This window comes from Gracilinanus agilis, chromosome 3 (genome assembly GCF_016433145.1).
Source record: "Gracilinanus agilis isolate LMUSP501 chromosome 3, AgileGrace, whole genome shotgun sequence".
Classification (NCBI taxonomy): Eukaryota; Metazoa; Chordata; class Mammalia; order Didelphimorphia; family Didelphidae; genus Gracilinanus; species Gracilinanus agilis.
The window spans coordinates 309,220,571-309,244,400 of record NC_058132.1 but is presented as its reverse complement, the minus strand read 5'-3'; the positions used below and the strand labels follow the sequence as shown (position 1 = coordinate 309,244,400).

At 39.7% G+C, this 23,830-nt stretch overlaps 1 protein-coding gene across 4 annotated transcripts in view; it reads right to left on the bottom strand.

Moving 5' to 3' along the window:
• Positions 1-6,157, bottom strand: part of RALB (RAS like proto-oncogene B) — a 44,076-nt gene extending 37,919 nt beyond the window's left edge. For all 4 annotated transcript variants that reach the window (XM_044669929.1, XM_044669927.1, XM_044669928.1 and 1 more), the window contains exon 1: positions 5,847-6,157. The gene's annotated coding sequence lies outside the window, so the exon portion shown is untranslated. The remainder of the gene's footprint in view (positions 1-5,846) is intronic.
• Positions 6,158-23,830: the final 17,673 nt, after the last annotated feature.

The following is a 23,830-nucleotide window of genomic DNA, read 5'->3' as shown; positions in this document are numbered from 1 at the left end:
TTCTTCAATTCAGGAAATCACTATCAATGCCCTTCTACAGTTTGCTTCTTTGCAAAAAAAAATAAGTTATTCCTATATTTTCAGGATCAGATAGTTTTGCTTATACCTTCATACTTAAAATAATTTTGTAAATAAAAGTTATTTCTTCCATGGAATATGAAAGGTTTTGCATGTGTGGGAAGAATGATAGTTTAGAAACTGATTTATGAACTTTAGAGAAATCTGCAAGTGTACCTAAAAAGTCAGGCACTAATAATGCATTGCCAGTGGTGTTGTGAATTGATCCATTCTGAAGGGCAATTTGGAATTATGCCCAAAGGGCTATAAAAGAATGCACACCTTTTGATCCAGTAATACCACTACCAAAGAGATTTAGAAAATAGGAATGGACCTATTTGCACAAAAATATTTATAATTTTTTTGTGGTGGAAAAGAATTGGAAACTAAAAGGACATCCCTCATTTGAGAAAGGCTGAACAAACTGTGATATATGATGGAGATGGAATACTATTGTGCTATAAGGAATGATAAACAGGATGATTTCAGAAAGAACTGGAAAGACCTATGTGAACTAATGCAGAATGAAACAAGCAGAACCAGGAGAACATTACAGTAACTGTAATTTTGTGGAACAATCAAAAGTGATCAACTTTACTACTAAAAGTAAAACAATGATCCAGGACAATTCTGAGACGCTTATGAAAAAGAATGCTCTCCACCTCCAGAAAAAGAGGAGTATAAATGCAGGTAAAAACATATGATTTATTACTTGTTTATTTGGGCATATGATTTGAGGCTTGGGTTACAAAACTTACAAAAGTGAATAATATGGAAATTTAAAAATTTTAAATTAATAAAAAAAAAAGAAGTCAGGGCCTAATAGACAGAGGTTTTTTCCCCATCTTGTAGCCCCTACACACAAATGCTATGGCCAACATATCTTACTAGGTATAGGGATCAGATGGAAAAGGAAGGAGAACTTCAAAGAACTAAGAAAAGTTTACCTTTGGAATCAAATTAGACATAATTCTCTTTATCCCATCCCCAAAATCTACCACCTGCATACTGATGCACAGAATTCCTGTAATGACATTTCACAATTAGACAAAAGAATATAAAACATAAATGTTTCGTTAACAGTGAAAACCCGCATCTCCACTAAAACTATAATCAATTGGCAATAACATCTGATTTTTCATGCTCTATACAAGAAGACTAATAATATCCATACTACCCCTACGTAATTATGAGTAAAAGCAATTTATAAAATGTGAAGACATATAAATATGAGTTGTTTGTTTATTATGACATAAAAATATCTAGGAACATGCTTTTGGGGCCATCACCAGAACTGTAAATTTATTTGTGGCCTAAGAGTTAGGTAAGAGCACAGTTAGAGGTATGTATGATAAATGTTCAAGAACTCCATGGAAGAGCTGAAAGGTAAATTTTAAAACTGAATCCCTTTCATCTTATCTCCTCCTTTCATAAAGCCTAGTTAAATTCACTTTAATGTAAAGAGTTAGAAACTGAATGCAACTAACTTAGGAGAAATGTGACAAAGAGAAAAGATCGATACCTAGACTCCTGAAATATGAGTGAGTCCACACCAAATGGGCAGAAAGGTCCAATAAAGGGAGACTAAAGAAAGAAAGCAAATTTTAATGCATTCCCAATTTGACTGAAAATGGGCCTGGTTTAGCTTCCATAGAAGAGGAAGGAAAAGAAGCAGTGTGGTCAGAAGTCTTGTCATTCACTGGCTACAAACACACATGATTTATGACTGGGTTGAATCTTCATTCCCCAATGATTTGTTCATTGAGGCATTATGGTAATTTTCAACATTTTTTAAAAGGGAAAAAAAGGAAAAAGACTTGTGAGGTAAGAATTTACTGCTTCAAGATAAAAGTTTTTGTACCCCAAAAATACAAGCTACCACTTTGCCAATCTACTACTTTTCAAATAACACTGAAGATTAAGTCAATTAAAACCCCTTTAAGTAAATCCTTTTGGCATTAATCTTTTTGCCAGCTTGTTTAGAGGGTTAGAAACCTAAACATCTAAGACAAGTGATCCCATAAATATTAAAATTAAGCTCAATTTTTAAACCTCCAAAGCTACTACACATTTAGCTATTTAACTTAACCATTTTAGCATCTAATACTGAAATCCATAAATAAAGAATGCTAAGTTGGAAAATGCACACATTAAAAAGCCCCAGCAAAGTCAAAACTCCAGGTCTGCTTTAATTCCTTACAATAACCTGACAAATAATGAAAACATATATTGGTTAGGGCAAAAAAGATGAGAGAAGAGGTACAAAAAATGTCTGTCTGAAACAAAAAATAAACAATTGATATTTATCAAGTACCTCGTTATGTGTCAGATACTTTAGGCAAGATGCCAATGACCAAACCAAATTTTCCTTACTCTGCAATACTGCTTTATGGGGAATCTTCTTTAGACATACACTAGACTCAAATACATCCTTCAGGAAACAAAGGTAAATGTGATAACGAAAACATCGTGTAGTACAAAGATGGCAGAATTTTGAGACAAAGGACCTCAATATGAATTTCAACATGGTTTCTTACTATCTGTGTAACTTTGGGCAAGTCACTGTCTCTGAGCTTCAGTTTCTTCATGTATTAAATTGTGGGCAAAGGAGGAAAGGATATATAGGAAGTGGAAAAAAGGCTTGTGAGTCAGAGGCCCTGGATTCATAAAGCCTCAAAGATGATGCTTACTCACTATGTGACCTTGGGAAAGTAACAACCTCCTAAGGCCTCAGTGTGCTCATGTACAAAATAAAGGGATTGTTCTAAATAACTATGAAATCCTTTCCAATTCCATCTATGACTTCATTAAGAGGAAAGATGAATTAGGTTAAATGATTTCTAAAGTTCCTTTCATCTCGCTCCTTTTACCCTAAATTTTATATAGAAACAATTTCTAAAAGCCATATGTAATATATTAATCAGTCTAAAAGAAGTCATCCCTATGTCCCTTTCTCTCCAGTAACACAGCCATCACTCTAGTTCATGCCCATCATCCTCCTCCCTGTTCTGTCTCATCTCTATCCCCTTTTCATCTTCCACATCACCTGCCAAATTCATTTTTTGTAGACCATTCATTGCCCTACATAAACTCCACTGGCTCCTAGTCACCTCTACAAGCAAGTATAAACTCTTGTTTGGCATTTAAAGCTTTTCACAAACTGGCTTTTTCCTATTGTTTTAGTGTTACACATTACCCTCTTCTTGCTGTTCCTCACATTTCATCTCCCACCTTCATTGGGCTGGTCCCCGTCCCTGTAATGCTTGCTTTGGTACTCATCTCCTGTCTCATATCCTTAGCTACCTTCAAGCCTCAGATCAAGTGCCATCCAAAGCAAGAGTACTTTCCCAGTCACTCTAACTGCTAGTGTTTTCCCCTCTAACATTTCATTTTATCCATTTTGTATGTATAGAAGCATATTTGCATATATATGTACATGTTATCTCATCCAAAACAAAATACAAAGGATTGTTTCCATCTCAAATTTATATCCATTAGCCACGGTACAAAGTTTCTTGAACATTCACACTTCTATACTTATGCAATATGCCTGGAACTAAAGCCACAAGAAAATTCACAATTCTAGGTATAGAGCCAATAGAATACTCCAGAAGATACTCAATTCTACTTCAAGCAAGAAATTGTACTATTGTACTAGATGCTACAATTATAAAGCAGGAGCAGCAAACAAAAACTTAGTTCTTACATTCAAAGAATTTATAGAGGGTGGGAGGTGAAGATATCTGAATTCAATACAAGATAGCTTGAGGAAAATAGGAGTTCTAACAACTATCAGCAAAGGCTAACAACTTTGGGGAAGGTTTTCATAGGTGGTATTTGAGCCTTGTAGGATGCTAAGGAGTCTAAGAATCCTTAGGAGGAAGGGGTGCTTTCCCCAGCCTGTGCAAAGGAATTGAAACAAGAGGGAATACCAAATTAGCCAACTCCAATGTAATGTAAAATGATGTGAAATAGGGCTGGAAAGATAGGATGGAACCAGTGTGCAAAGGGCTTTAAATGCTAATGAATTTAATTCTAAATCACAAACTCATTTCACTTTTTAAATTTACAAAATTTCTTATACTTTTAAAGTAATAAGTACAAACATAATGCCCATGTTATGGAAGAAATGCAGTCCCTGGACAATAAGGGATGGAACCTGAATTCAAACTCAGTTTTTCTAAATCCATTTATTTTTCACTAATGTCCTCTACTTCCCCATCCACAATCTTTCTACTTTGAATCTTTGCTTCCTGCCAAAACATCCTTTATTTCTTCCTCCAGGTTTCTTGACATCAAAATCTTGATAGCATGTCCCAGAGTCTCAGATATCCTCAAATGATTTGCATAGCCAAGATACATGCTATCCCTCTGGATGGTCAGGGCAATACTCAAAAGTTACCCTAAAAATAAATGATGTTAAAGACTAAGTTGAAAACTCTCTTAAGTAAAACTGTGACATCAAAGCAAAGGATATCAATTCTAGCAGTCCACGAATAGCCTATTAAGTAGCATCAAACACGTTAAACAGGCAGCCAAAGCTTCTTACAAGCTTACTAACTTCCTCTCCCCAAAATTCTTGATGAGAAATTTTTTTTTATTTTCATTTTCCAATAAATTCCATACACAATATTATCCAAAGACTAACTACAAATGACCTGGAATTTCATGATCTCCATTATCTCAATACCATCTTTTTTATTATTCTATCAAACATTTGGAGGATTGGAAATAACACAGCTATTGCCTGCATCACAAACACAAAAAATAAAGTCTTTTTCAAAAATAAGATTATTTTGGTGTATAGCTGGGTAACGTGATTAATGAATGAAAGTACAAAATGATGCATGTGGAGTGTAGTTATCTAGATAACAAGGACCCCACACCGAGAGGGCAAAGTGCAGAAGCAGGCAATTTGTCTCAGGTCCTTCACCCAAACCAAAGATGCTTCACTGTGTACAGAACTTACTTGGAGAACTTTACACAACTCGGAAAGTATATGAACTCTGAACGTAGTGACACCAGCTGCGGGAATGAGGAAGGGGACCACACTAAAGGGAGGCCTTCCTTTAAGAGAGGTAGGAAGTTAAAGCCAAAGCACTTCTGGGGAAAGGAAGGAAGATTAGGGGTAAAGAGTGGGGGGAGATCTTTGGGGGGGTGGAAGGGTCAGTAAGAGAGGCATATTACATAAACAGTGGCTGCCTTCTATGTTGGGGGTGGGGGGAGATCAAGGGCCTTCAGCCTGTGTTCATGGACTGAACAACACATTATCTCTTCTGAACATTTCAACTGACTGGGCCGACCTGCCTCTCCCCAGGTATAGGTGACTAAGGAGCTGGGCTAGGGGTAGGGTGGGGGTGGGGATGGGAGACGCCCAGCCTGCCCGAAAGCTGGGGAGGGGGAGGGGGAGACGAGATTCGGTCCCATTAAAAATCCCAACCTGTTTTGGAAGTTTCACTCGGGGAAGCACAAGAGAACCTCCAAGGGACTGGGCACTAGCAGGATGGGGGGAGGGGAAGGAGGAAGAAACAACCCCTTAACTTCCCCCAAAGACCCTTCTCTCTGGGGAGGAGCGGGGCTTGTGGCGGGTACTTCAAGCCAGTCCCCAGCCCCCGGCCTCTGGGGCGCGGTCGGGCACCCCGACCCAGTAGGCTGGGGGAAGGGAAGGGAAGAAAGGGGAGAGGGAGGGGGAAAGGGGAGGAGAAAAGGAGGGGGCGGGGCCACCTTGAAACCCCCGCAAAGGCCCGCCCCGTACCCGACCCCTGCCAGTCCCCCATTGCGGCCGTTACCTGGATCTGAGAATGTACTTCCCGCCCTCCTCCTCTTCCTCCTCTTTCTCTCCTTCTTCTTCTTCTTCTTCGTTCCAGCCCCCACCCACCCCACCTTACTCCCGGACGCTTTTAAATTTCTCCTTCCTCCTCCCTCGCCGGGAGCCGGGCCACCNACTCCCGGACGCTTTTAAATTTCTCCTTCCTCCTCCCTCGCCGGGAGCCGGGCCACCCTCCGCCGCCTCCTCAGTATTGTCATTGAGCCGCCCAGGCACGCTCCCGGAGGCGCGCCCCCGCCGTCGCCGAGACAACCCGGCGGATCTCGAGAACGCGCTCTCCCCACCCCTCTCCGTACGGGTTCTGTTATCAGCCAATTGGAAGTGGGGGAAGGGGCGGGGCCTAGTCGTCAGGAGGCTTAAGGAAGGGGTGGGGCCTCTGAAGAAGAAGCCGACTCCAGTAGAGTGGGCGTGCTCCCCGATCTCCCTCCCCACCCCCGCTTTCCTCCCTAGGGCTCAAGTCTGCAGTGAGGGAACCCGGGGGCTAATAGGTTGGAGGCAGCGGGAGTCGGGCAGGCCCTGGGCCGGGCCTAGGCCTTCAGGAAGGATGTGCTGAATCAGGAGAAAAAGGGAGGTGGAACCGACGGAACCGAGACGTAAAAGATATATTTAAACCAGCCGGGAAAGCGTGTCTGGAGCAGGGCGTTCGAGGCGGCGCGATTTGGGAGCCCAACGGCGGCTGGACCACTGCTCGCATGTTCTGTGACTGGAGTATATCGTACTCCTGTCATTTATCCTCATCTACAAAATTACAGGGTTGGACCTAAGGCACTGCTGATGTCTCTCCCAGCTTAATGCACATATCCTAGGGAAAATAGCTTGGCTGTTTATTTGGGTCCCTCGAACTTGGAGGCATTCAATAAAGCAAAGTCCCTCAAGCTTTGAATCAATCAACAAGCATTTAAGCGCCTATGTCCCAGGAAATGCAATTTTTTCTTAAAGTCTGATTTTATTGCAGTTTGGAACTCCCTGTCTAAGTAATATCTCTTTCCCTAGGCACCTGCTACCTGGAGTTCTTAACCCTGTTGTCAAATATTTGAAGTCCCTTCTCAGAATAAGGTTTATAAATAATTTGAGGAAATGCTAAATTTCAGTTAGAGGTTAGTGAAAATAAAATCATTTTTTTTTCTTATTTTGAGTTTATGGATCCTCTAAAATTCATCCACATCACAAGCTAAATATCCCTGTAATGAGCAATTCTTAAGCTTTCAAAATTGCTTTGGGCAATGAGATTACCTAGGGTTATCAAAGCCAGTATGTGTCAGGGCTTGAATCCTAGCTTTCCTAATTTTATCTACATGCAATCTCTCTCAAGTGCTAGGATCATCTAGTCATAGAATTAAAAAGTTGGAAAGGTAGCAGGCATTAGGTCTCACTATCTTATTCCTGAAGCATCTTATTCCATCTTATTACTAAGCCTAGCTCTAATTAAAGAACTTGTTCCTTGCATCAAGCCTAAATTTGCTTCTCCAAATTCCATCCCAGGGTTCTGCCCTTCTGAGGTAAAGAAAGCAAAGAAAATCCCACTCTGAGACAGAGAACGTTGAAGTGACTTACCATAGGTCCTTTATAGTAAGTGACTAAGCCAAGGCTATAGTCCAGATCTCTACATCAATAACTTGGACTCTACCCTGGGGACCCTTTTCTCTATGTGTACACATTTTCTTTCTTAGGGACCTTACCAGCTCTCATGAGTTCAATTATCTCTATGAAGAGAACACTGGTCTATATAGTCAGCCCTAGACTATCTTGAACTCCACATCATAACTGCCTTTTGGACTGGAAATCTTATAAGTATCTCAAACTCAAAACTGTCCAAAACAGAACCCATGGTCTTTGCCCAAAAACTTACCACTGTTTCCAACTTGCTTATTTCTGTCCAGAGTATCACTAACCTTCCATGCAACAATATAGGGATTCCATATTGTTGGACTATGTAGTATTTGATACAAAGATTTTTAAAATTTTCTTATTGTAAACAATAAAATAAAAAACATTAAAATGGGGGACGGAGGAAGTAGAGAGAGGGAACAAAAATAGGAGAGAAGACTACCATTTGTGATATGGGAATCTCCATGTAGGACAATGTTCCCAAATACCCTAAAAGCATTATGGGTCCACAAAAGTGGAACTCTTCATTTTCTGGTAGGAAGTTTGTTGTAGCATTCCCTACCTCCCAAACTTAAGACTGTGAGTTTCATAAGTCCTCTATTTAGTTTTGTTTTTTCTTCAGTGGCCATCACAGGGCTCTGTAAAAAAGATGTGTTAGTCAAAGCTGAAGCTGAACAATTTATATAGTATGGTTCCAGGAGTATTTGAATTTTATCTGGGAGCCTTAAGATAAAGAATGATGTCCTAACATTATCCAAGGAGTAGGCAAATATCCCTGGTGCTCTTGAAATCACCTACTCCACCTGACTATGGCACAATACTAATTTCCAGCCTTTTACTCAAACTTTACCTGGCAGCTCAAGACTAGGGGAAAGAATATTTTACTAGGGGAACACCAAAAATAAGGGAGAAGACTGCCATTTGTGGTATGGAAATCTCCATGTAGGACAATGCTCCCAAATAACTTTAAAAGCGTTATGGGTCCATGAAAGTGGAACCCTTTGTTTTCTGGTAGGAAATTTGTTGTAGCATTCCCTCCCTCCCAAACTTTAAAGCTTATTTCAATGTTCCAATTTAATAATTATTGGAGTAATAGTATAACCATATATGTTTTAAAACATTGGCTTAAAAGTATCTTTGTTAGAGGTCTTATCAAAATAACCTGTCACAGCAGAGGTTGTCTTTTTATTGAAGTCCCTCTTGGAGAACATTGACATGAATCAACCAAAGGTTGGTAAGAGTATAAGGCCCAATTGAGCCAGCCCATGTAATTAACTCTGAGATAAGCCTTCTTCCACAAGAAATTTGTCCAGTTAGAAAACACAAGCCCCTCCCACACACACTCACTGCCCCCTCTACTTCCCCCCCCCATTATATCTTTAAATATCTAAGTAGCTGGAATTAATGACTTATTAGCAGAAGTTAAGAAAAATTAGCTCCCCCAAACAAAGAATGGTTTCTTAAATTATTTAATAAGATCACTATGATGCTAATTTCTCACATCATTTGGACCTAAATTCTGCCGGGCTTCACGTGGACATTACTCAAACTGCAGAAAGGGAATGGATCTCTTCCCCATCTTAAATCCATGCAAAGCAACCAAGCAAGAATCTGCATTCAATTTACATAAGTGAAGAATAGAATCTAGCATGATATTTTCCCCTTGGGTAATATCTCTCTTTAAAATGTGCATTTTCCCCCTCTTATTCAGAGCTAGTCTGACAGCAATGAAATATTCAAGTTCAGTACATCTTCTCTTAATCTTAACTTGGGCTTCCCTGTGACATGAAAATCAAGTCACTGAGGATACCGTTGAGCCTCATACTGGTGAACTGGTGAAGGCTGGATAAACAATGACTAGAAGGTGTGTTTAGAAAGGGTTTGCAACCTCAAGCACTAACTTCTAACTCATAGATGAGAGTAAGGAAAACTGTAGAATCAGAGTTGGAATTTGAAAGGACTTTATCAGTCATCTTTTTCAGTCACCTCCTCCCATTTTACAGCTGAGGAAAGTATGGCCCAGGGAAGTTGTTTACCTAAGATCACTCTGGTGAAAATGGAAGAAGTGGGGATTAAATTAGACCTGACAGAAAAGTGGCCAGTAAGGAGTTCATTTCAACAACAGGTAAAAGGATTCAACTCATTCTCCCTAAAAAATTTTATATCATTGACATCCTAATGTAAATCTATGACCCTGGGACACCTCTTCCTCTTTGTGGAATTCAAATTCAATGTGAACCAATCAACAAATAAATTCTATATGTGAAATGACAGGCTTTTATTCTCTGTTAAAGAAAGTTTAAGGTTTAGTGTCAGCCGATAGCTTTCCTAATGCTTCTGACATAGTTCATATATTGAGAGCTAGAGAGGACCTTAGATATTCTCTGATGTAATCCTCTTTCAAGATGAGGAAATCGAAACCCAAAAAGTTCAAGTGACTTGTCCAGAGTCATCTAGGGAGTGAGTAGCTAATCTGGGTTCAAAGTCCATGCCTCTAACTCCATATTCAGAGCTTCTTCAAACTATGATATTTAATTCAGATCAGTTCAGCAAACATTTATTAACTCCTACCTTGTGCAAGGTACTATGCTAAGCATTGAAGACACAAAGATGGACTTGGCCTGCCCCCCTACCATAAGACATGTTGGGCTAAATGCATTTTAAAGAAAAGTTCATTGCTATTGGAAATCAAGGGGTTATCCATCAACTGAGAAATCACTGAACAAGTGTTGTAGTAAATAATTATAATAGAATACTATTGTTCCATAAGAAATGATGAGCAAAATTATTTTGGAAAAATCTGGAAAGACATATGAACCGATGCAAAGTGAAGTGAGCAGAACAAGGAGAACTTTGTACACAGTAACAATAATAACATTTAATGATTGACTATGAATGACCCAGTTATACTCAGCAATACAGTATTCAGTCCCCAAGATTCATGATGAAAAATGCCATCTGCCTTCAGAGAAAGAACAAGAGTCTGAATGTAGACTAAAACATATTATATTTTGCTTTCTTTTTTTTTTTGGTTGTTTGAGATAGCTTCCACAAAATGACTAATATGGAAAAATGTCTTATATGACTGCACATGTAAAATCTATATCAGATTACTTACCATCTCAGGGAGGAGAGAGATGTGGGAGGAAAGGAAAGAATTTGGAACTCGACTTTTTTTTTTTTAATGAAAATTTAGGCTTAGAAATGGGAGATCCTAGATTCAGTCAGACACTTCCTAGCTGTGTGACCCTGGGAACCCTATTGCCTAGCTCTTACAGCTTCTCTGCCTTGGACCCAATACACACAATTGATTCTAAGATGGAAGGTAAGGGTTTAAAAAAATGAATGTTAAAAATTATTTTTACATATAATTGGGGAAAAATAAACTATTATTAAAAACAAAGAAAAGAAAAAGTTCATTGTTCCATCTTATTTACATCCTCATTCCTCTGCAGTTTGGGTGTAGATAGAAAGATCCTATGTTTCCCACTTCACCCTAAGTTGGCTGAGCCACATTTGCAAAACAGCTGAAAATAATAGCAGTCTTATGAGGCCTACAGGCATACAGAGCAATACTTCCCAAAACAGGGACGAGACTCCCCTGGGTGTGAAAGAATAAGCTGAGTCAGTTCTAAGAGGATCTGTCTACAGAGCTGTGTGCTGGAGCTGAACCATGTCAGCAGTCCCTTCTGTGGGATTTCTATCAGTAATCTCTTTGAAAGCCAAATCACAGCGTAACCTCTTCTTTACATGGACTCCAAGGAAATAGAACGAGACCAAAAACATGATTCAAAGATGTCTAAATAACATTGTGTCAACAGCTAAGGAACAGAACAAGGAGGCTCCTGCACTAGAAAGATATTGGCATTTTTAATCAAAAGTTGTCCTTATTCCTTTCCACCCCCACCAACCACCTTCACTTATTTAAAAATACCCTCTATCCTGGATTTGCTCTTTTACCTACTTCTGTTCTACTCTGTTCACTTTATTTGGTGTCTAAGTTCAGAGTTTTTTAAAAAACAAAAATAGCACATTTCTGATTATTTCATATATTATATTTATTTATGGTCCTCTGGCTAGTCTACAAACAAATCATAGATTTATAGGAGGCAAGGAACCTCAGAGGCCTTCTAAGCCAACCTTTTAGAGGCAACCATGGTATTTCAACCAAGAGGCAGCTAGGTGGCTCAGTGGGTAGTGTACTGGGTATAGAATCAGGAAGATCTGGGTTTATAACAGCATCAGAAACTTACCAGTTGAATGACCCTGAGCAAGTCACTTAACCTCTGTTTGCCTTAATCCACTGGAAAAGAAAATGGCAAATCACTCCGGTATCTTTGCCAAGAACACCCCATGAACAGTATAGTCTACAGGGTCACAAAGAGTTGGACATGACTGAACAACTGAATAAAGGACAATAAAATAATTTATCCTTACAGTAGGATGATAGATTAAGGAGTAGATGTCAAGTTAGGAAGGCTTTAGTTTAAATATTGCCTCAGGGCTATCTGTGTGACCCTGGGCAAATCACTCAGTTTCCTCAACAGTAAAATGGGGATAATAACAGTGCACACACACTCTTTCTCTCTCTCTCTCTCTCTCTCTCTCTCTCTCTCTCTCTCTCTCTCTCTCTCTCTCTCTCTCTCTCTCTCTTTGTTGTAAAGATCAAATGAGATAATATTTGCAAAGTGTTTATCCCAATGCATGGCACATAGTGGGTGCTACGTAAATCCTTGTTTGCTTCCTTATTCTCCCTCAAATTAGAGACGTGGAATCTGAATTCCAAAGAAATTAATGCCATTTTCCAAGTCACACAGGAAGTCAATAGCAGAGGAAGAATTTGAAGCCAGGTGATCTAACTCCAAGCCCATTGCTTTTTCTGCTTTACTGCATTGCTTGCCAGTGCTCATCTAGAGTAGACATTGGAATATCAAAGGGACTTTCTGACTATGGCATTTATACCTATTTTACAGAGAAGGGAACTGAGGTCCAGAGAAATTGAGTAATATGTGAGCCTAGAACGTACTTCAAGTCTCTTGACTCATAGTATTATGGCAGAAGAAGCACACTGACCCCAGAACTGCAGGAAGAAGCAGTTTATTAGGTAACGCATGGGCTTAGCACGGGCTTAGAGAAGTCATCTCACAGAGGCTAAGCCTTGAGCAGTTCTAACAACTGATTTATATAGGGTTTGCCTATGCGTGATGCAATGGAGAAGCAGGTAGGGAGCAGGGAGTAGGGACTGAGAAAAGCAGCGGGAGACATCTGGCCATGGTGATGTAAGATTAAAATTAATATCCAATAACTCCAAGAATTATATTTTATAAGATTTGTTAATAATCACTTGAAGTAGAAGAAACAAAAAGACAAAAGTAAAAGCCTGAGTAAAGAGAAGTTTTCCCGACCTCAGCAGAAGAGAGAGAGGGGCAGGGTTCCACACCAATTTTATCTCCAAAACAAGGATGTAATGTGAGAACGAAAGTGGGATTCTGGGAATTGGAGTCCTGGGGAGCAGATTCTAATTATACAGTGATGAGCCACCTGACATACTCAGGGATGGGGCAAAGACCAAAGGGAGGGTAAGAGTAGAGTCAGGGTACAGCTGCTGTGTGTTATGGGAGAGGAGAGAGGGACTCAGCCCCCAGGCTGCTTCTACCTTCTCCCCTTGGTGATACCCTGTGAAGTTCTCACTGGCCATGGCCCAACAAGGGGTCATCCATCACTCAGGAGGGCCATCAAGCTTGTAGAGGTCTTCTGAACCATTGGAGGGTGTTCAGCATCCAAGGCCCAAACAAGATCAGGAGAACAGCAGCTAAGGGGCCTAGGATGAAGAGGAACCCCAAGCGTGGCAGGTGTACAGGGATATATCATCAAGATTTTCTTGGGAAAGTCGGGTCTCTACCCTATCTCGCATTTCCCACACCTTTTGTTCAATAATGCCTGACTGATTAATGTAATAACAGCATTCCTCCTTCAAGAACATACAGGTGCCCCCTTTTTTATTGGCTATCAGCAAGTCTATGGCTCCTCGGTTCTGTAAGATGATGAGGGCCAGTGAGTTCAGCTGACCCTGGAGGACAGGGTATGAAATGGCCACCTCATGAATCTCTCTGCTAAATTCTCCAGAAAGCTGGGCATAAGTATGCAAGGGGAACGTGGTTCCAGGAACCACAGTCCCAAGGAAGTCGATGATACTGACCCCAGAGGTGATAGCCCGAGCATACCGTGATGAAGAGTCATGGGCAGTGATGATATCCATGGCATCGTCAGCATACAGTGTGGCTTTGGGCAGGAGGTATGCCAGGAAGCAGGATTGCTTCTGGGTGGGGTGAAAACACTCCCTGGCAGTAGTGCCACAAAGAAGAAAGGAGCCCCATGGCACACACATGCCAGGCTGATGAGACAAGGGGGTTAAGGAATGGTTGCCATGGACCATCAGGATCTGAGGGACAACTACCGAGGAGTTCCCAGCACGGAGGAAGGGGACAAAGTGCTGCTATAGACATAAGCCAAGAACATTCCCCTCCAAAGGGGCAGGCAAAACCAGGAGTATGGGTCACCAGGTGTGGAAGAGGAATTAACTAACATCGAGTTAACAAGGGAAAAAAATTAAATTGCCCACATGAGTGAGAAGGGGAAAGGGCTGCCAGAGGGTAGAGTCAGGGGGAATCTCAGGGTCGTATTTAGCCTTCACAGAGATCAGGACATGGGGTGGTTCACCTGGTGTTCTGGTTGGAGCATTGGGAGTTCTCAGGTCCAAAGCAAACAGGCCCGTAGGGTCTATGCAAGAGACATTGAATCCTATCAGATATTGTCAGCTAGGAGTCTCAGCATAGTTAGGGTCAGGGGGTGCCGTTCGATTCACCCAAGAGGACAGCGGTTGGTGGTAGTCCCAGGAGCAGGAACCAATGATCAAGACCAGTGGGTTACAGGTATATGTAGCACAGGGACCCTTCAATGTGTCAGCTGATCTCCACAAGCGAATCCTATTTTTCAACTTTCTCCAAGGGGTGCTATCATTGGGGGCTATATGCTGTAAAGGGGCCCAGACTGGAAGTGATGAAGAAGTCCACCATTATTCATGACCCAATACACATTCTCTCAATAGGAGCAAGTGTACCTATTGCCGATGAAGGCTCCAGGGGAAAAGTAGGCACCAGAGAGAAAGGGCCTAAGGGACACATATATATTGGCGTCTCCCCCCATCTCCCATGATCCCCTCTGCACATGAGGACTCAGCAGGCATCAAAGGAAAGTGTCACTCTGGAGGGGAGACAGGGGCCAGGCAGTGCCCTGGTGCATGAGAGTGCTTTTAGGGCTACCAATTCTGCCCAAAAGAAGAGTGGAATGACCAGGAGGCCATGGAAAAGGGGAAAAGCAACCATCTGGGCTGAACTTGAGGGGGAAACCTAGGAACCAGACCTATGCCAAGTGGTTAGATTTGACTGCAGAGACTAGGGTTTCCCTACCAGGTTACACTGGACTGCAACAGTGGTAAGGTAGGGCAGCATAAGGAAAGGGTATACAGTTAGGAGTATAAGCGGGGTATGCAAGCACCAAGCAAGCAATGCACAAAAGCAACAAAGAACAAAAAATTGTATAAATCTCAGTTGTGGTCAGCATGCACAGATTCTGAATATTGGGAGAAGCCATCTGCCTCTAGTCCCATCTGCTTCAGCTCATCCAGAGGAAGATACTGAACTTGGGTGATCCTACCCATGAGCAATCAATATTTTTCCAATTGTTTAGATCTAGTTTTACTTGTTTGGAAAATGTTTTGTAGTTATGTTCATATAATTCCTGTGTTTGTTTTGGTAGATAGATTCCTAAGTATTTTATATTGTCTAGGGTGATTTCTCTTTCTACCTCTTGCTGTTGTGATGTGTTGGAAATATATAGAAATGCTGATGATTTATGTGCATTTATTTTGTATCCTGCAACTTTGCTAAAGTTGTTGATTATTTCTACTAGCTTTTTAGTTGATTCTCTAGGTTTTTTAAGTAGACCATCCATTCTGGATGGCAATTTGGAACTATGCCCAAAGAGCAATAAAAGAATGCCTGCGCTTTGATCCAGCCATACCATTGCTGGGATTGTACCCCAGAGAGATCATAGATAAACAGACTTGCACAAAAATAACTATAGCTGTGCTCTTTGTGGTGGCAAAAAACTGGAAAGCAAGAGTATGCCCTTCAATTGGGGAATGGCTGAACAAATTGTGGTATATGTTGGTGATGGAATACTATTGTGCTCAAAGGAAAAATAAACTGGAGGAATTCCATGTGAACTGGAAAGACCTCCAGGAATTGATGCAGAGTGAAAGGAGCAGAGCCAGAAGAACATTGTACACAGAGACTGATACACTGTGGTAAAATCGAATGTAATAGTCTTCTGTACTAGCAGCAATGCAATGACCCAAGACAATTCTGAGGGATTTATGGGAAAGAATGCTATCTACATTCAGAGGAAGAACTACAGGAGTGGAAACACAGAAGAAAAACAACTTCTTGAACACTTGGGTTGATGAGGACCTGATTGGGGATGTAGACCCAAAAAGACCACACCAATGTAACTATCAATAATATGTAAATAAGTCTTGACTATGGGGTGGGGGTTGGGGGTTTGAGGGGTTGGTGAAGGATAAAGTAAAAACATGAATTATGTAACCATGGAAAATTTTTCTAAAAATAAAAAATTATTTTAAAAAATAGAACTTAACAACTAGAAGCAAATGACTTCACAAGGCAGCAAGAATATATAAAACAAAATTTAAAATAATGAAAATTTTGAGGAGAATATGAAACACCTTATTGATATAACCAAAGATCTGAAGAACAGATCTTGAAGAAACAATTTAAGAATTATTGGTCTACTGGAACATCATTACAAAAGAAAAAGTAGGACATCATCCTACAAGAAATTATCCAAGAAAAGTGCCCTGACATTCTTAAATAAGAGGGAATAATGGAAATTGAAAAAATCCACAGATCACCTCCTACATTTAATCCACAACTGACAACTTCCAGGAATATTATAGCCATATTCAAAAACTACGAGACCAAGGAAAAAATATTACAAGCTGCTAAGAAGAAGTCATTCAGATACCAGGAAACCACAGTTAGGATAAAATACGATCTGACTGCATCTACATTGAAGGACCAGAAGGCATGGAATACAATATTCTGGGAAGCAAGAGAACTGGATATACAACCAAGAATCAACTATCCAGCAAAACTGACTATATTTTTGCAGGGGAAAGTATGGTCATTCAATAAAGTTGAAGACTTCCAAGCATTCATAAAGGAAAAACTGGACTTAAACAGAGAGTTTCCTGCCCAAACACAGAACTCAAGAGAATCACCATGAAGTAATTAAGAGAGAGAGAGGGGCAGAGGTGGGGGGAGAAAAAGAAAAAAAAGTCTTTTCTTTAAGAGACCCAATAAGTTCAATCAATTTGTATCCCTAGAAGAAAAAAAGATATTGATAAATATTGAAAATTGTTATTATCAACAGGGTAACTAGAAGAAGTTTGCTTAGAGGGAACAGTGACAAACTTTATAGGATGAAATGTCAAGATACTTATATGTGTATATATATATATATATATAAAACTAGAGGGGGAAAAGGGAGACAATATTAAGAAAAATGGGAAAACAGACAAAATGGAGTAAATTTATATTCCATAAAGAAGCATGTGGGGCAAATAGGGAAGAAGATCAATATAGTGGAAGGGTAAAGAGGTTGGAGAGAGGAAATACTTAATATTTATGGGAACTGAAATTAACGTAAAGAGGGAAGAACAATTAGATCCATTGGAGCAATTGATTCGCACCCTATAGAGAAGTAGAAGGGTAACAAAAGGACTAATGGGGAGGGAAGCAATACTAGGGAGGGAGAGGGTGGGGGGGTAGCTTAAAAAGACCCTAAAGAAGAATAAGAGGGGAATAAGAAGGGAGAGGGGAGAAAGGGAAGTACAATAAGGGAGGGGATCAGGGAAACTGATTAAAAACAAAACACTGATATAGAAGGAAATAGTAAAAGAAGAAAGGGCAGGACAAGGAGAGAGAATCAAAATGTATGGGAATACACAGTTGATAATTATAACTCTGAATGTGAATAGGATGAACTAGCCCATAAAACAGAAGCAAATAGCAGAGTGGATTAGAAACCAAAATCCTACCATATGTTGTCTACAAGAAACACACGAGACAGTCAGACATACATAGAGTAAAAATGAAAAGCTGGAGCAAAATCTATTGGGCCTCAAATGAGAAAAAGAAGACAGGAGTTGCAATCATGATTTCTGACAGAGCCAAAGTAAAAACAGATCTTTTAAAAGAGATAGAGAAGGGAATTACATCATGATAAAAGGCAGTATAAACAATGAAGAAATATCAGTACTCAACATGTACGCACCAAATGGTATAGCATCCAAATTTCTAAAGGAGAAGCTAGTGAAGCTCAAGGACAAAATAGAGAGCAAAATTGTACTAGAAGGGAGACCTCAACCTTCCCCTATCAGATCTAGATAAATCAAACCAAAAAATAAATAAGAAAGAGATAAGAGAGGTGAATTAAATCCTAGAAAAATTAGAGTTAATAGATATATGGGAAAAAATAAATAGGGACAAAAAGGAATGCACCTTCTTTTCAGCAGCACATGGAACACAAAGATTGGCCATGTACTAGGGCATAGAAACATGGCAAACAAATGCAAAAAAGCAGAAATAATAAATGCAATACCTTATCAGATCGTAATGCAAAAAAAAGTTATTAGCAAGGATACATGGAGAGGCAAATCAAAAACTAATTGGAAATTAAATAACATGATTCTCCAAAATAAGTTACTTAAAGAACAAATCATAGAAACAATTAATAATTTCATTGAAGACAATGAAAATGATGAGACTTCTTACCAAAACCTATGGGATGTAGCCAAAGCAGCTCTAAGGGGAAAATGTATATCATTGAGTGCATATGTTAACAAATTAAGGAGAGCAGAGGTTAATGGAATTGGGCATGCAACTTAAAAAACTAGAAAGCAAACAAATTAAAATCCCCAGATGAAAACTAAATTAGAAATACTAAAAATCAAAGGAGAAATTAATAAAATTGAAATAAAAGAACTATTGAATTAATAAATAAGACTAGAAGCTGGTATTTTGAAAAAACAAATAAAATAGACAAAGTACTGGTAAATCTAATTAAAAAAAGGAAAGAGGAAAACCAAATTAATAGTATCAGATGAAAAGGGACACCTCACCTCTAATGAAGAGGAAATTAAGGCAATCATTAAAAACTATTTGGCCCAATTATGTGGCAATAAATATAGCAATCTAGGTGATATGGATGAATATTTACAAAAATATAAATTGCCTAGATTAACAGCAGAAGAAATAGAATACTTAAATAAATAAACCATCAAAGAACTCCCTAAGAAAAAATCGCCAGGGCCTGATGCATTCACAAGTGAATTATATCAATCAATCAAAGAACAACTAATCCCAATACTATACAAATTATTTGACATAATAAGCAAAGAAGGAGTCCTACCAAATTCCTTTTATGACACTAATATGGTACTGATCCCAGCCAGGCAGACCCAAAACAGAGAAAGAAAACTACAGATCAATCTCCCTAATGAACATAGATGCAAAAATCTTAAATACAATACTACCAAAAAGACACAAGCAAGTGATCATGAGGATTATCCATCATGATCAGGTGGGATTTATACCAGGAATGTAAGGATGGTTCAACATTAAGAAAACCATCCACATAACTGACCACATCAACAAGCTAACAAACAAAAATCACATGATTATCTCAATAGATGCTGAAAAAGCCTTTGACAAAATACAACACCCATTCCTATTGAAAACACTAGAAAATATAGGAATAGAAGGACCTTTCCTAAAAAACAATAAACAGTATATATCTAAAATGATCAACAAGCATCATATGCAATGGGGATAAATTAGAAGCCTTCCCAACAAGATCAGGAGTGAAACAAGGATGCCCATTATCACCTCTATTATTTAACATTGTACTAGAAACATTAGCAGTAGCAATTAGAGAAGAAAAAGAAATTGAAAGTATTAAAATAGGCAATGAGGAGACTAAGCTATCACTCTTTGCAGATGATATGATGGTCTACTTAAAAAATCCTAGAGAATCAACTAAAAAACTAGTAGAAATAATCAACAACTTTAGCAAATTGCAGGAATCAAAATAAATGCACATGAATCATCAGCATTTCTATATATTTCCAACACATTGCAGCAGCAAGAGTTAGAAAGAGAAACACCATTTAAAATCACCCTAGAACAGTGATGGACAAACTTTTTAAAGAGGAGGTCAAAGGAAAGGAAATGCTCATCTGTCAGTCTGTTTCTAAGGCAACTCTTTAAAAGTTTCATTGTATTGTATCCTATTCATTGTATTTGCCAGATTAGGAATAATGTCCCATGACTGGATAGAACATTTCAGGGGGCTGCATCTGGCCCATGGGCCATAGTTTACCCATCACTGCCCTAGACAATATAAAATACTTAGGAATCTATCTACCAAAACAAACACCAGAATTATACCAACACAACTACAAAACATTTTCCAAACAATTAAAACTAGATCTAAACAATTGGAAAAACTTTGATTGTTCATGGGTAGGTCTAGCTAACATAATAAAAATGACCATTCTACCCAAATTAATTTACTTTAGTGCCATACCTATCAAACTACCAAGAAACTTTTTTGCGAAATTAGAAAAAACTATAAGTTTATTTGGAAGAACAAAATATCAAGGATATCAAGGGAAATAATGAAAAAAAAACATGAAGCAAGGTGGCCTAGCAGTACCAGATATTAAACGATACTATAAAGCTGTGGTCATCAAAATGGTAAGGTACTGGCTAAGAGACAGAAGGGAGGATCAGTGGAATAGACTTGGGGTAAGTGACATCAGCAAGACAGTCTATGATAAACCCAAAGAGCCCAACTTTTGGGACAAACATCCACTATTTGACAAAAACTGCTGGGAAATTGGAAAACAATATGGGAGAGATTAGGTTTAGATCAATATCTCACACCCTACACCAAGAAAAATTGAGAATGGTTGAATGACTTGAATTTAAAGAAGGAAACTATTAAGTAAATTAGGCGAACACAGAATAGTATACTTGTATACTAGTATACAGATCTCTGGGAAAGGAAAGAATTTAAAACCAAGCAAGAGTTAGAAAAAAATTACAAAATGTAAAATAAATAATTTTGATTATAATATATATGATATATAATTATAAAATAATTAAATTTAAAAGTTCTTGTACAAACAAAAATCAGAAGGGAAACAATAAACTGGGGAAAAAATCTTTATAACAAAAAACACTGTCAAAGGTCTAATTACTCAATATACAAGGAGCTAAATCAATTGTACAAAAAATCAAGCCATTCCGTAATTGATAAATGGGTAAGCGACATGAATAGGCAATTTTCAGATAAAGAAATCAAAACTATCAATAAGCACATGAGAAAGTGTTCTAAATCTCTAATAATTAGAGAAAAGCCAATCAAAACAACTCTGTATCACCTCACACCTAGCAGATTGGCTAAAATGACAGCAGGGGAGAGTAATAAATGTTGGAGGGGATGTGGCAAAATTGGGACATTAATGCATTGCTGGTTGAGTTGTGAATTGATCCAACCATTCTGTATGGCAATTTGGAACTATGCCCAAAGAGAGCTAAAAGAATGCCTGCCCTTTGATCCAGCCATAGCACTGCTGGGTTTGTACCCCAAAGAGATCATAGGGAAAAAGACATGTACAAAAACATTTACAGCTGCTCTCTTTGTGGTAGCAAAAAACTGGTAAATTGGGGAATGGCTGAACAAATTGTGGTATATGTTGGTGATGGAATACTATTGTGCTCAAAGGAATAATAAACTAGAAGAATTCCATGTGAACTGGAAGGACCTCCAAGAATTGATGCAGAGTGAAAGGAGCAGAACCAGGAGAACATTGTACACAGAGACTGATACACTATGGTAAAATCGAATGTAATAGACTTCTGTACTAGCAGCAACACAATGACCCAAGACAATTCTGAGGGATTTATGGAAAAAAACGCTACCCACATTCAGAGGAAGAACTAGAGGAGTGGGAACACAGAAGAAAAGCAAGTGCTTGAACGCATGGGTTGATGCCGACATGATTTGGGAAGTAAACTCTAAACGACCACCCTAGTACAACTATCAATAATATGGAAATACGTCTTCATCTATGACACATGAAGAAACCAGTGGAAATGTACATCAGCTACAGGGGGCAGGGAGGAATAGAGTAAGAACATGTATCATGTAACCATGGAAAAAAATTTTTCTAAAAAAATTTAAATTAAAAAAAAAAAAAAAGAAATACACTTCTGGAGGAGGGCCTCCAAGGCAGTCTTCCCCAAATGTGTGGTACATGGTATTGTTGGACAAAAATGTTATGCATCCTTCCATGGGACAAAAAGGTGGCCATCTGGTAGAATCCAGTTCCCCCGAATCATCTTTATGTCCTCCCTCCCTTCTGGCCCATTCTTCTTCAGGCTATGTATAAGCCTGTAGCCCCCAGTAGTGAAAGTAGGCCCCACATTGGGCACTACTTGTCAGTCAAGTTTTATTTGAGGTCACAGAACAGGATAAGAAGAATATGGTTGGGATCAGGAGTGTCAAAGGCAGACTTATAGACAGACACAAGGTCTCATGCTGATCACTGACAAAGTTTAATGATTTCAGGTACATACGTATAGAGAAAGTGACATAGGCTAAGGGATTAGGTAAGCCTTTTGCAGGGACAATGGTTAGTAATGATTTACCAGATGGACACAATGGATTTAGATTACCTCAGTGGCTCTAAACAGAGTTTTCTATAGGTGATAATTCAATATGTCAATGTGTAATCATCTAACCAAGTTTCTCATAGAATTCCTGCATTAGTAATTTCTTAGAAGAACATACAGTTTTCACAAAATACAGCAGGGAAGGGGTTAGAAAGGAGGGTTTGGGGGGCCTCATGTGATGCCTGGACTATATGTATAGCTGTTTCTAAGTTATGGCTATGATTTTACTGGGGCCTACTCTCACTACTGGGGTCTACAATAGGAAAACTCATCGAGGTGACTAGGGGTGTCTGTCACTACACACAAGACTGCCCTCATAAACTCTGGGTCCAAGGATCCCTCCAGAGGCCAAGCAACATGAAAGGCTAGCCATTCCAGCTCGCACAGAGTGCATAGGCGGCCCAGAGTCATCTTAACCCCATACTGGCCAGAAAATCCCTGTTTAAAGTTATGGAGCATACAGGAGAAAACAGTTGGCTTTGAGGAGAACCCACCCATTTTGAGTGGAGACGAGGACAGACAAAGGTGGGAAGCCTCATTTTGAGGCCACTCAGATGCCCTCCTCCTTGTGTCCTTCTCGGGAACTTACATCCATCTTGGCTAAGATTGCTCCAGTAGTCATCAGGGTTAGAAGACCCAATAGTTATGCTGTTCAACACAAGGAGACAGGGTGGGGCCCATTCAGACCCCATACCTCAAGTCGTGAAGCTGAACAAACCAAGCACACTAGATGCTTAGTCCAGCCAGGCCCCTCATGGGAAATTGGAGACATGTACTCAGGACTCTGCACTCACACCATGCTCAGAGCACGCTCATACACTCATTAACCAAGCACAATTAGACCAAGGCTAAAACATTCCCTCCCAAAATAATTCCTTCCAAAATAATACATTACAAGCCCATATTCTTTGGGCTAGGAGGTGATCAGTCTCCCTTCTACCCTGTAGGTGGGACCTAACCTGGGCCCTTACTTGCATCTGTGGTCCTGGGAGTCTGCAGCTTCCTGCGATCCTCACAGGGCCAGGTTCACGCTGAGCAGGCCTCTAAGCCATGTCCAAGGGACTCCCGCAACTGGCAGGGAGGCACCAATCCAATCAGGCAAGGCCTCTGCTGAAGCCAGCCCAGGCAGACTACACAATCGGTGGCACAATGGGCCTAGTTAGTGTGTTTCCCCACCAATGCACCAAATGTTACAGTAGAGGAAGCACACTGACCCCAGAATTGCAGGAAGAAGCTATTTATTTGATAACGCAGGGGCTTAGCAGAGTCATCTCACAGAGGCTAAGCCCAGAGCAACCATAACAGTTGGTTTATATAGGGAATGCATATACATTGGTGTAATGGTGAAGGGGTAGGGAGCAAGGAGTAGAGACTGAGAGTAGCTGCTGGAGACATCTGGCCATGGTGATAAGCCACCTGACATACTCAGGGATGGGGCACAGACTGAAGGGAGGGT